Here is a 10,533-nt window from a genome sequence, read left to right on the forward strand (position 1 = left end):
AAAAAATAGAACAAGTAAATAAGGAATAAAAATATATAAATTGACAGTTGTATGTGCAGGTATATTACAATAGACAGTTTTTGTATGTACAGGTACTGAATATTATGTGCAAATTTGAGGTGTAGACTGAGTACGTGTGTTAGATAAATAAGTGTATGAGTGAAGAAATAGTGTGTGTTCCACAGTTATTGTTAAGTGTTCATGAGAAGGATTGCCTGAGGGAAGAAACTGTTCCTGTGTCTGGTCTTTCTGGTGCTCAGAGCTCTGTAGCGTCGACCAGATGGCAACAGTTCAAAGAGGGAGCGTGCTGGATGTGAGGGGTCCAGAGTGATTTTGCCAGCCCTTTTGCTCACTCTGGATAAGTACAGTTCTTGGAGAGAAGGGAGGGTTGTACCAATGATTCGCTCAGCAGTCCGGACTTTTGTTGGGTAGAGAGCGGAGATTTGCCAGATGGATGCTTGGCAACGGCGTTCTGAATCCGCGCTGTCTGAGCTTCACGAGCGCGCCGGCTTGCTTCCCCCGTCTGCGCGTCCTGAAGCGCTTGATCAGCACCGCAGCTCCTCCAACAACAATGTCCAGCAAAACATCAGAATAATCAAAAACCGGTGAAATATCGGGTGGTGTGTTCTTCCGAATGTCCAGCAATTCGTCTCTGGTGAAACTGATTGCAGGGATATAACTAAAGACAGGACAAACTAACAAAAGCATAAAAACAACTGCGGAGCACGCCACGGAGGCAGCCATCAGCATCGGCGCCATCTTAGCATCTTAGCATTATTGGATTGCTCTTTTGTCTCGCCCTGGATTGTACCTGTTTGCTGGTATTTGACCCTGCCTGTTTTGACCACTCTTGTGAATAAAAGCTGCATTTGGATCCTCAACTCCGTTGTCACGCCTCCCACGTTACACAATAATCAGCCCCACCCGGATCCAGCGGCTTTATTCAGCAACCCAGCCCAAGCATGGACCCAGTAGACCAGCTATTACATCTTCGTCAAGGAGGTTTATCTATTGAGGAGTATGTTTACCGGTTCTGTGAGTTGTCATATCAAGTACCAATTTATGATGAAGTTTTGTTTAAGGACTTGTTCCATTTTTGACTCTGTGAACCAACAAAATCATTGTTACCTGGAGGGGAGTTTAAGGGTAGTTTGAGGGACAGTATGGACTATACGCTGTTGTTATGTGGCTCTCCTTTTACTGTGGGAGAAGCAGAGTCTCTGCCCAAAATGGCTGCTAATCTAGAGACTTTTTGCAAGATGGCTGCCATTCCTGAGTCTCGTCCCGTCATGGCCGCCGTTCCAGAGCCTGCTGACGTCAAGCCTGCCAAGCCAGAGCCTGAGCCATGTCAAATTAACACAGCTGATCCCCCTGAATCAAGTCAAGTCATAGCTGATCTTCCTGAGTGAAATCACGGCTGATCGTCTTGAGTCAAGTCACATCACGGCTGATCTTCCTGGTTCAAGTCACGTCACTGCTGCCATCCCTGAGTCAAGTCAAGTCACAGCTGATCGTCCAGAGCATCGTTATGTAGCATTTGGACCAATCAGACACACAACGTTTTGTTATATTTAACAAATAATATCTAACGCCCCCTCACCTAACCACACAACTGATCTTCTAGAGTCTCTCCACGTCTCCGCTGTTCATCCAGAGTCTTGTCATATCTCAGCAGTTTGTCAAGAGTCACGTCATGTCACAGCTGATCTCCCAGAATCTCATCACATATCAGCTGATCTTCCAGAGTCACGTCACATCTCAGCTGTTTGTCCAGAGTCACGTCACAGCTATTCATCCAGAGTCACGTCGCATCACAGCTGATCATCCAGAGTCATGTCACGTCCTGTCTGTTACACCCAGATTATCAAGGTCAGCCCTTCGGTATCCCAGTTTGGTATCCAGTGTGAGGGATGCACCGCTGGTGTCTGCACGCGCAGCTGGTATCCCCAAACCCACTCACTCTAGCCCTCCTGTTCCTGAACTGATTGCCCTGTCTGAAGCGCTTCCCATGTAGGGATCGCTTTTTGGTGTGTTTGGGCTGCATACACTACCACAGAACTTCCAGAGATGGCGGTGCTCGCTCCAGGTCCTCCAGAGGTGGCGGCTGAGGCTGCAGAACCCTCCGAGGCGGCGGCGCTCGCTTTGGCTCCTGGTATGGTGGTTGCGCCCAGCAAGACACTTTCAGTCTGTCCTGTCACGGTCAAAGGGACCGTTGCTGAACTCTGTACCTGTCCTGTTAAGGAGAATGTTAATGAACTCTCCCTGTTTCCTGCTGGTATTGCTGTAGAACCTCCAGAGGTGGCGGCAGCCGCTGCAGAACCTCCAGAGGTGTCAGTAGTATCCGTTTGTGAACTCTCTGCCTGTCTTCTCACAGCTATGGAGGCTGTCTGTGAACTTTCTGCCCGTCCTGTCATGGCTATGGAGGACGTCTGCAAACTCTCTGCCTGTACTGTCACGGCGATGGAGGCCATCTGCAAACTCTCTGCCTGTCCTGTGACGGCTATGGAGGCCGTCTGTGAACTCTCTGCCCGTCCTGTCACGGCTATGGAGGACGTCTGCAAACTCTCTGCCTGTCCTGTCACGGCGATAGAGGCTGTCTGCAAACTCTCTGCCTGTCCTGTCCCAGCTATGGAGGCCATCTGTGAATTCTCTGCCTATCCGGTTACGGCTAAGAAGGCCATTTCTGAACTCTTAGTCTGTCCTGTTCCGACCAAGGAGGTCGGTTCTGAATTCTCTGATATTCCAGCCACGGTCAAAAAGGCTGCCCCTGAACTCTCTGCTCACCCTGTTATGGCTAAATATGCCATTTCTGAACTGTCTGCCAGTCTTGTTACGGCCGCTGAGGCCATTGTTAACCTCTCTGTGCTCTATATTCCAGTTCTGCCTGATCCACCTTGGTGATATCCTGCCCCATCAGCCCTGGTGGTCTTCTGCTCCGCCTGCTCAGCCGTGGTGGTCCTTAACTCTGCTCTGGTGGTCTTCAGCTCTGCCCTGGCTCCCTGTTCCACTGGTTCTGCCTTGGCTTACTGCTCCTCCCTGGCTCCCTGCTCCGCTGGCTTCACCCTGGCTCTCTGGTCCGATGGCTCTGCCTTGGCTCACTGCTCCGCCAGTTCCACCTTGGCTCTCCGCTCCGCCGGCTTTGTCTCCATCCCCTGGTCCTCTCATTCCTCATGGACCTGGCCCTCCATCCATCCCTCCCCATGTTCCGCCTCCGCTCCACTTCCCTCCTGGACTCTGGTCTGTTCATGTTAAGGAGCGTTTGGAAGCCACTCCTTGGAGGGGGAGTTCTGTCATGATCTCCAGCCGGAGTGCCCATGAGCTCCTCTAGAGGGCACTCCATTCTGTACCTTGCCATTCACTCAGGACTCCCTTTCCCATAATCCTTTGCCCGGACTCATCAAGTGCATCACCTGTCTCTCATCAGATCTCATCATCAGTTCACAGCTGTCTCACATTAGTAGGAACTCATTATTGCACCACACCTGTTTCCTATCAGTGACACTATAAAGGTTGCACTCATTCACACACACAATGCTGATTATTGTTTAGCCTGTACCCTGTTCCGAGTCTGTGTTTCCTTGCCTTGCCTTCTTGTTTCTTGACCTTGGACTTTTTATTGGATTGCTCTTTTGTCTCGCCCTGGATTGTACCTGTTTGCTAGTGTTTGACCCTGCCTGTTTTGACCACTCTTGTGAATAAAAGCTGCATTTGGATCCTCAACTCCGTTGTCACGCCTCCCACGTTACAGTATGACTAAAAATATTTTTTTCACTAAATTTATAACCATAGATTTCATTCTCTGGAAAGACTGAAAAGCCATTTGTGCTCACATATGTATGTGTTGCACATACTTTGATAATGTTTTGGAATGCTTTTGAATGGAAAATCAAAATCCTCTTCTGGATCAGCGTGTGCATGGTTTTGGCCGAGCTCATAAGAGACCAGAGATCCTCTTTGATTTGTTGCCTTGTGGTTGGTGGTCAGGTTGTGCACCCAGAGGCACAGATTTAGCCTGCAATATCACCTCTTTTGGGATTTATGTGACCTCCCTAGTGCTTGCACAACTCCAGCCAGTCCCAAAATAAGGTGATAAGGAGGACATACAAAAAGAAACATGATGCAGAAGAGAGAGAGTGACATACTAGGGCCTCGTTTGCATGAGAAACAAGCTGCCACTGCTGAAAGGTGCCCTGGAGGGTCATTAGAGCTGACATTTGTGTGTCATTGGATCATGTCCTTCCACCTCAGCCATAGCGTGCTCTGCGTCGCACTCTCTCTTTATGGAGAGGAGTCTTGCTTTTTATTACACCCTTGTTTTGTTATTTGCATTTACAGAGTGAACTCCGAGGTTACGCTGCCTTCACTGAGTAGATCTGCTCTGCCTTCTGTACTGCCATAGAGACTGTTTGTGTAATTGTGGAAGAAACTAAGTGTGTGAAACAGCCAAGGCCCTCTAAAACACCTTAACTAGCTTGTAAAATCCATTGAAAGGTCACAGTAAAATATTTACTTTCAAAGCATTTCTTCCACAATTACACAAACAGTCTCTAAGTGTGTGAAACAGCCAAGGCCCTCTAAAACACCTTAACTAGCTTGTAAAATCCATTGAAAGGTCACAGTAAAATATTTACTTTCAAAGCACCCCTCTTGCATCGACTGCGGGGGATGTTTTTAACTATGGCCATACGCAATCTGTTTTAGCCATCATGACAGCAATTTGAGACATACGCAGAGCATATTTGTCATACGAGATTACTTTTGAACGGTCTACGCGGGCTTACTGTAAGTGCATCACAAAAAAGCAAACGTCTTTGCTATGAACGCTGGAAAATTCTTGAAATCCTGTGCATCTGTTTCCAGGACGGCGTCAGCCTGGGAAAAGGATTTGTATGAACAGATTCTTTATACTATCGCGAAATGATGTCTGCGAGGCTCGCCACATGACGTGAGTTCTGTGAAAAGAAGGAAGACAAATTCGAAGCAAATTGTTTTCAGCACAGCATCTGCTGGCCAGCTCTAATACCAGTTCAAGCTCCGGCTTGAACATTTTCGTGCTCCGTGAATGTTATACAGACAAGTGAAGTTGAAAAAATAATGATGTCTTCATCGGGCCTGGCTTTGAAGTGCGGACATCTGCTTTGTATTTTATCAGCGATCCCTCTACTCGGCCATCCAAAAAGCCACAATTTCCACTCAAGCGTTTGCTTAGGATTGTTGTAATTAAATACTTAGGTTTTATTGGCTTCCTCTCTTGCCGAAGACTTCCATGGGGCAAATTCTCAAAGGGGATGGAAGAGCTGACTGCAGATTGTGACAGATTAAGAGGCAATAAGGTTCAGAACGAGTTCAATCCAGGAGGGTTGTGAGGCAGTGACCTGGCTTTTCCTCTTACACACCGCAGTGTTTAGAGAGTAAAGCGCAGACAAGCTCCGCGCAGTCCTAACACAGCAAGAATAAGCTGACAGAAGAATGTCTGATGAGATAAAAGCGGGAGAAAGATAAGAGATGTTCAGAAGTGATGCAGTCAGTTTGTGCGGTAGAAAGAGAGCATGAAAGAGAAGGCAGATGACCTTCTGAAAAGAGAAGAATCAAGTTCAGAGGATGAGTGAAAAGAGAAAAGGGAAGTTTAGAAAAAAGGACAAGTGATGTGGGAGAGGAAGAGACTATGCAAAGTGTGTGTATGTGTGTGTGTGTGTGTGTGTGTGTGTGTAAGGGAGAAAGTGAGGGGTGTCTAAAGTAAACATATAAGTGTGTGTGTCTGTGTGTGTTTCAGGCAGGCCTAAACTGAAAAACATACAGTCCCATTCAACACTTCCATGAATTTCTAGCACGGTTAATACTAACCCCAATAGTTCTATTTCTATCGTTTATCTTCATACAGCTGGTTATTTTTATCTTGTGATGTCAGGATTTCTCAGGAGTCCTTGTTACACACTTTGCATGTACTTACTATTATAATAACAATTAATTATGCATAATTACATGTAAGTAACCCTAAGCCAAACCCTAATCCTAACCCTAACCGTATAGTAAATGCATGTAGCTGATAAATATTACTCAGTACTTATATGTATGATTACACTGTTATAAGGACACCATAAAATAAAGTGTAACCAAAAAGTGTTACCATGTGTTACTGTAAGTGTTCAGTAGTGTTAATTTTAGTTTTAGTCTAGTCTTTGTGTGAAACTGTCATTTTAGTTTTTATTAGTTTTAGTCAACAATTTAAAAATATAAAAAATATATTTTTTACACGGCACCCCAGTTGGGAAACACTGCTCTAAATAATGCCGCGAGTGGGGCTTGAGGAAGTGACGTCGCCTGCATCTGCGCAGTGCGACCTGATGCAGCCCCTGAAGCGAGACACAGGAAACCGAAATACTGCAAAATAATAATAATAACGAGACGAAATAACGTTATAACATTTTTGTTTCGTCTCGTTTTGGTCAACGAAAATGAAGAGACATTTTAGCATAGTTTTTATTTTGTAAGCCACATTTCGTCTCGTTTTTATTCGTCAACGATATTGCATTGTACATTTAATTATCGTCATCGTCACATGACCAGCATTTTCGTCTCGTCTCATTTTCGTCACGTGATAAAGGTTCGTTGACGACTATATATTTAGTCATAATTTTCGTTGACGAAAGCAACACTAGTGTTCAGGTATGTGTGTGGTGTTTAAAAGTGTTTTTGTGAGAGGGTTTTTTTTTATGTAAGTTGAAGCACATAATTTGAATAATAGAAAAAAAGTTTTGAAGTACGTTTAAAAAAAAAAGTATGTAATTTCCATGTACCCTAGTGGTACCAAATGGAATTACAATCTGGTTGTTTGAGCATCTTCACTGGGCTAGACATAAAAACGTAATATAAATAGGTTAAACCAATGGTGTGAGTACATATTTGTCTCACCAGCTGCAAATGGGAGAAAAAAAACACGTTATTTGTATCTATTTATTATTGATTGCATGACACAGAAAATATAAATACATTTACACTAATACATTTACACTAAAATATATAAAAAATATATTACATTTATGATTAAAAATATATGGAAAGAAATATACTAAACTTCTCTGATTCTCTAATACTCAAAAGCAATTTATTGCAGAAATTACACATTTCATCTTTAATCTAAATAGGTATTTCTTACAGTTATGCTACATTTTTAAGTTATAGCAACTTGACATTTTCATTTCAGTCAGGACATTACAAAATAAATCTATTTCACTATATCTACAACACATCTGTGAATGCTCTATTCCTGCACTGTGGACACCAGAGCCCACTCCTCCTTTATATGCCAGACCACCGCCACACAACCCTGACCATCAGTCTCTTTTGTCAGAAAATGGAACACATTCCTCCACTTTCTCCCTCCATGTTCCCTTGTTTTCCCCCCAACTGCTGCAGGAGACTTCGGGCAGTATGTTAGGAAATGAGTGAGAGTATGCAAGTAAAAAAGACAGAAAACAGAAGGTTAAGCACATTTTAATGAGAATTGCCCTCCTAACAAGCGAGGCGACCCCCACAGCAGCCCAGTATGCCGGGAGGCAGACGTGCCGCACAGACCATTGAAAGAGCTTCAGCACGTAATGAGCCTCATGTTTGCATGTCAATGTTCTTCACGTTTCTCAACCGCAGCCTCCCCGAGCAACCATCAGGTGCTTCTTTTGTCTCCCTACTGATCTTTTAGCAATCAACAACTTTACGAAGCTGTTAGCATGCTGGTGACTCAGGACCGAAAGTGGTTGGAGATTACTCTGCAAATGTTGTTGTACACTGATTGTCCTGATTATAGGTTAAGTATTAAACCCATGTGTGTTTCTCCCTGCACTGCCAGAGCTGTTTTAGTCATCAGTTACTCCCTGATGCAGGAGCTCTTTAAAGGGAAGAAGCGAGCACTAGCTGATGCTGGATTGTGTTCATTCATGTGCAAAGCAGTGTCAGAATACTGATCGCTCATAAAGTGAAGTAATAATGGGTACTGATGGCTTCCAAATGCTTTTTCTTCCTCTTACAACTTCTATTGTCGGAGTTCATAAAAATGTGTGAGTGTAAATTGTGCGGAGTGAAAAGGTGTGTTACTACTCAGAAGCTGTCTATGTACTTGAGTGAGTGCAAAACTGTCCCTTGGGCCACCGTCGGCATTTGTTGTCCTTCTGGCAGCCATCATGGCGAGATGATGGATGACCACCCACAAGTGGTGCTGGCCAGGGGTTCTGAGAAGCCCTGCTGGTGGTTTATCTAATGAAAACCTGGCATCATATATCTACAAGCCAAAGCTCCATCTGCTATGGGGCACCACGTCTGGTTCTCCTGTAGACAACAAAAGCCACAATTAGGCTTGTGTGCCAATCGGAAATGAATTGAGAATGCCTCAAATACCAATACAATTCCTAAATTTGAACTGATGTAGAAAACAGGATTCAGAATTGAAATTTGGATTTGAATGTATAAGGAAGTATAATTAAAATGAATCGAAATGATATAGATAGATAGATGGATGGATGGACGGACGGACGGACAGATAGATAGATAGATTATTATTTGCTAGTATCTGGATGGAATGCTGTGAACAGAACCATCACTAGTGGAGGAGGAATGATTTTTCTTCCTCTACTTTTTATCCTTCAAACTAACCTCCTGTCATCCAAATCTGTTTCCATTTAGAGGAAGTCGGTCAGGAGAGAAATGTTCCATGTGAACGGCAATTTAAAGCGCGATGGAGCACAGGCCACAGGACCTGGTCACAGTGCATTAACTACACATCGGCATCATGCGTCATTAAAGAAATGAGGTTTGCGTGTGAGTGTGGTTTTGAATTTGTGTTGCATTGTGCACAAACTGTGAAACTCTCTGATTAATGTCTGGCCCTTGTTGTACTCTAATGATTGATAACGGCTATTATTTTTTGTTTGTTTGGTGTACAATGGGATGTAGAGATTATCTAAATGAGCATTAACATGAAATTTCCTGTTAGCATCTGTTTAAATTTGAAGATTTAATGAGATCTGGCTCTGGATTTTGAATAATGTGAACACACAACGCATAAACTAGATCCAGCTTGACTTAGGCAAATGAATTAAGTAACGGATTAAGATCTTTAATGAAGTCTGACACATAATATAGTAGAAAATTAAGTCCAAGTTGACAACACTCAGTTCTATCAACTCTCTAGTTAATTTCCAATTGGAAAATTGGTTTTAATTAAAAAAGGCAGCTGAACAGGTATAAATGCTGCAGTCACGTTATTCGCCCAGCATGTCCTGTGATCAGCATTTATTTTCTCTATACGCAATTGATGTACATTTCTTCCCGCAATCAATTTTTATCAACCAGCAATTGTTTCAACTTCAAACACACTTTATTATTTCGTGAGCCTTCGGTTAAATATTTGTTTGGCCTCTGTGGGACATCAAGAAGATGAATCAAGAGTGACTCATTCTGTTACTCATAAGCACTTGTGGGCTTTCCCAAGCGCTAACATTAGTGAACTACAGCCAGACAGTTAGCTACTGAGATAGCACTGTTGTAACTAGACACAACACAGTTTTATAAACAACCAAACAACCACAGAACAGTCAAAACAACAGAGGGTGTGCAGGAGCAGTATTTCTCTTAAAGGGATAGTTCACATGAAAATTTTACCCTCGTGTCAAACCTGTATGACTTTCATCTCTGGAAAGCAAAAGAAGATTTTTTTTTTATATATTTCTTAGAGTAATGTCAGACATTTTGGGGTGAACTCTCCCTTTAAGATCATGTCTGAATGTTTTTATTCTTAAATTTCTATTCTATTTTTATTTGAATATCATGCTTCACTCTGAAATACAGAGGTAAAATGGCTAGCAAACAGCAACTTTAAAGTGGAATGGAAATAGTGACAGATCTGTTTTTCTGTATTGTGATATAGCCTACATCAGTGTGTAATGGATTTAAAAATATATATATATGTAGAGCAAGAACTTGGTTCAATCTATCAGTTGTTTGATGGAGGCAGATCTGAACGCAAGCTTGCATTCGATTATAAGAAAGTGGCTGGGTTTAACAGAATAAATGATTGGAGATGCGTATGTCTCAAAGAGAAATCTGACTTTTCACCAGAAGATCTATTTTTGATATTTTAATTTAATATGGCCTATAAGATAAAAAAAGAAACAAATACATGGATGAATCATTCGAGTAAGATCAATACATTTACAAAAAATATATCCGTTCAAACTAGATTATAAAGGGCTGTTGGATATTTAATTCTGATTGGCTGATGAATATTCAGGAAAATTTCAGGAAACAAACAGCTAAAGTAGTCTCAGAATTTAGGCAGGTCTTGACCACATTATATGTCCATATTACATCCCCAATTATTATTAAAATGTATTTAAAAAAAAATGTAATTACTTTTTTTTATTATTATTTACAGCCTACAACAGTTCAAGAACCAAAACTCACAAAGCCAACAAATACATTTAACAAACAAAAAGATACAAACAACCCACTATTTCCATGTTTTTCTTACAAAATAAAATT

The sequence above is a fragment of the Sinocyclocheilus grahami genome, unplaced genomic scaffold (genome assembly GCF_001515645.1).
Source record: "Sinocyclocheilus grahami isolate Dianchi unplaced genomic scaffold, SAMN03320097.WGS_v1.1 scaffold50.1, whole genome shotgun sequence".
Classification (NCBI taxonomy): Eukaryota; Metazoa; Chordata; class Actinopteri; order Cypriniformes; family Cyprinidae; genus Sinocyclocheilus; species Sinocyclocheilus grahami.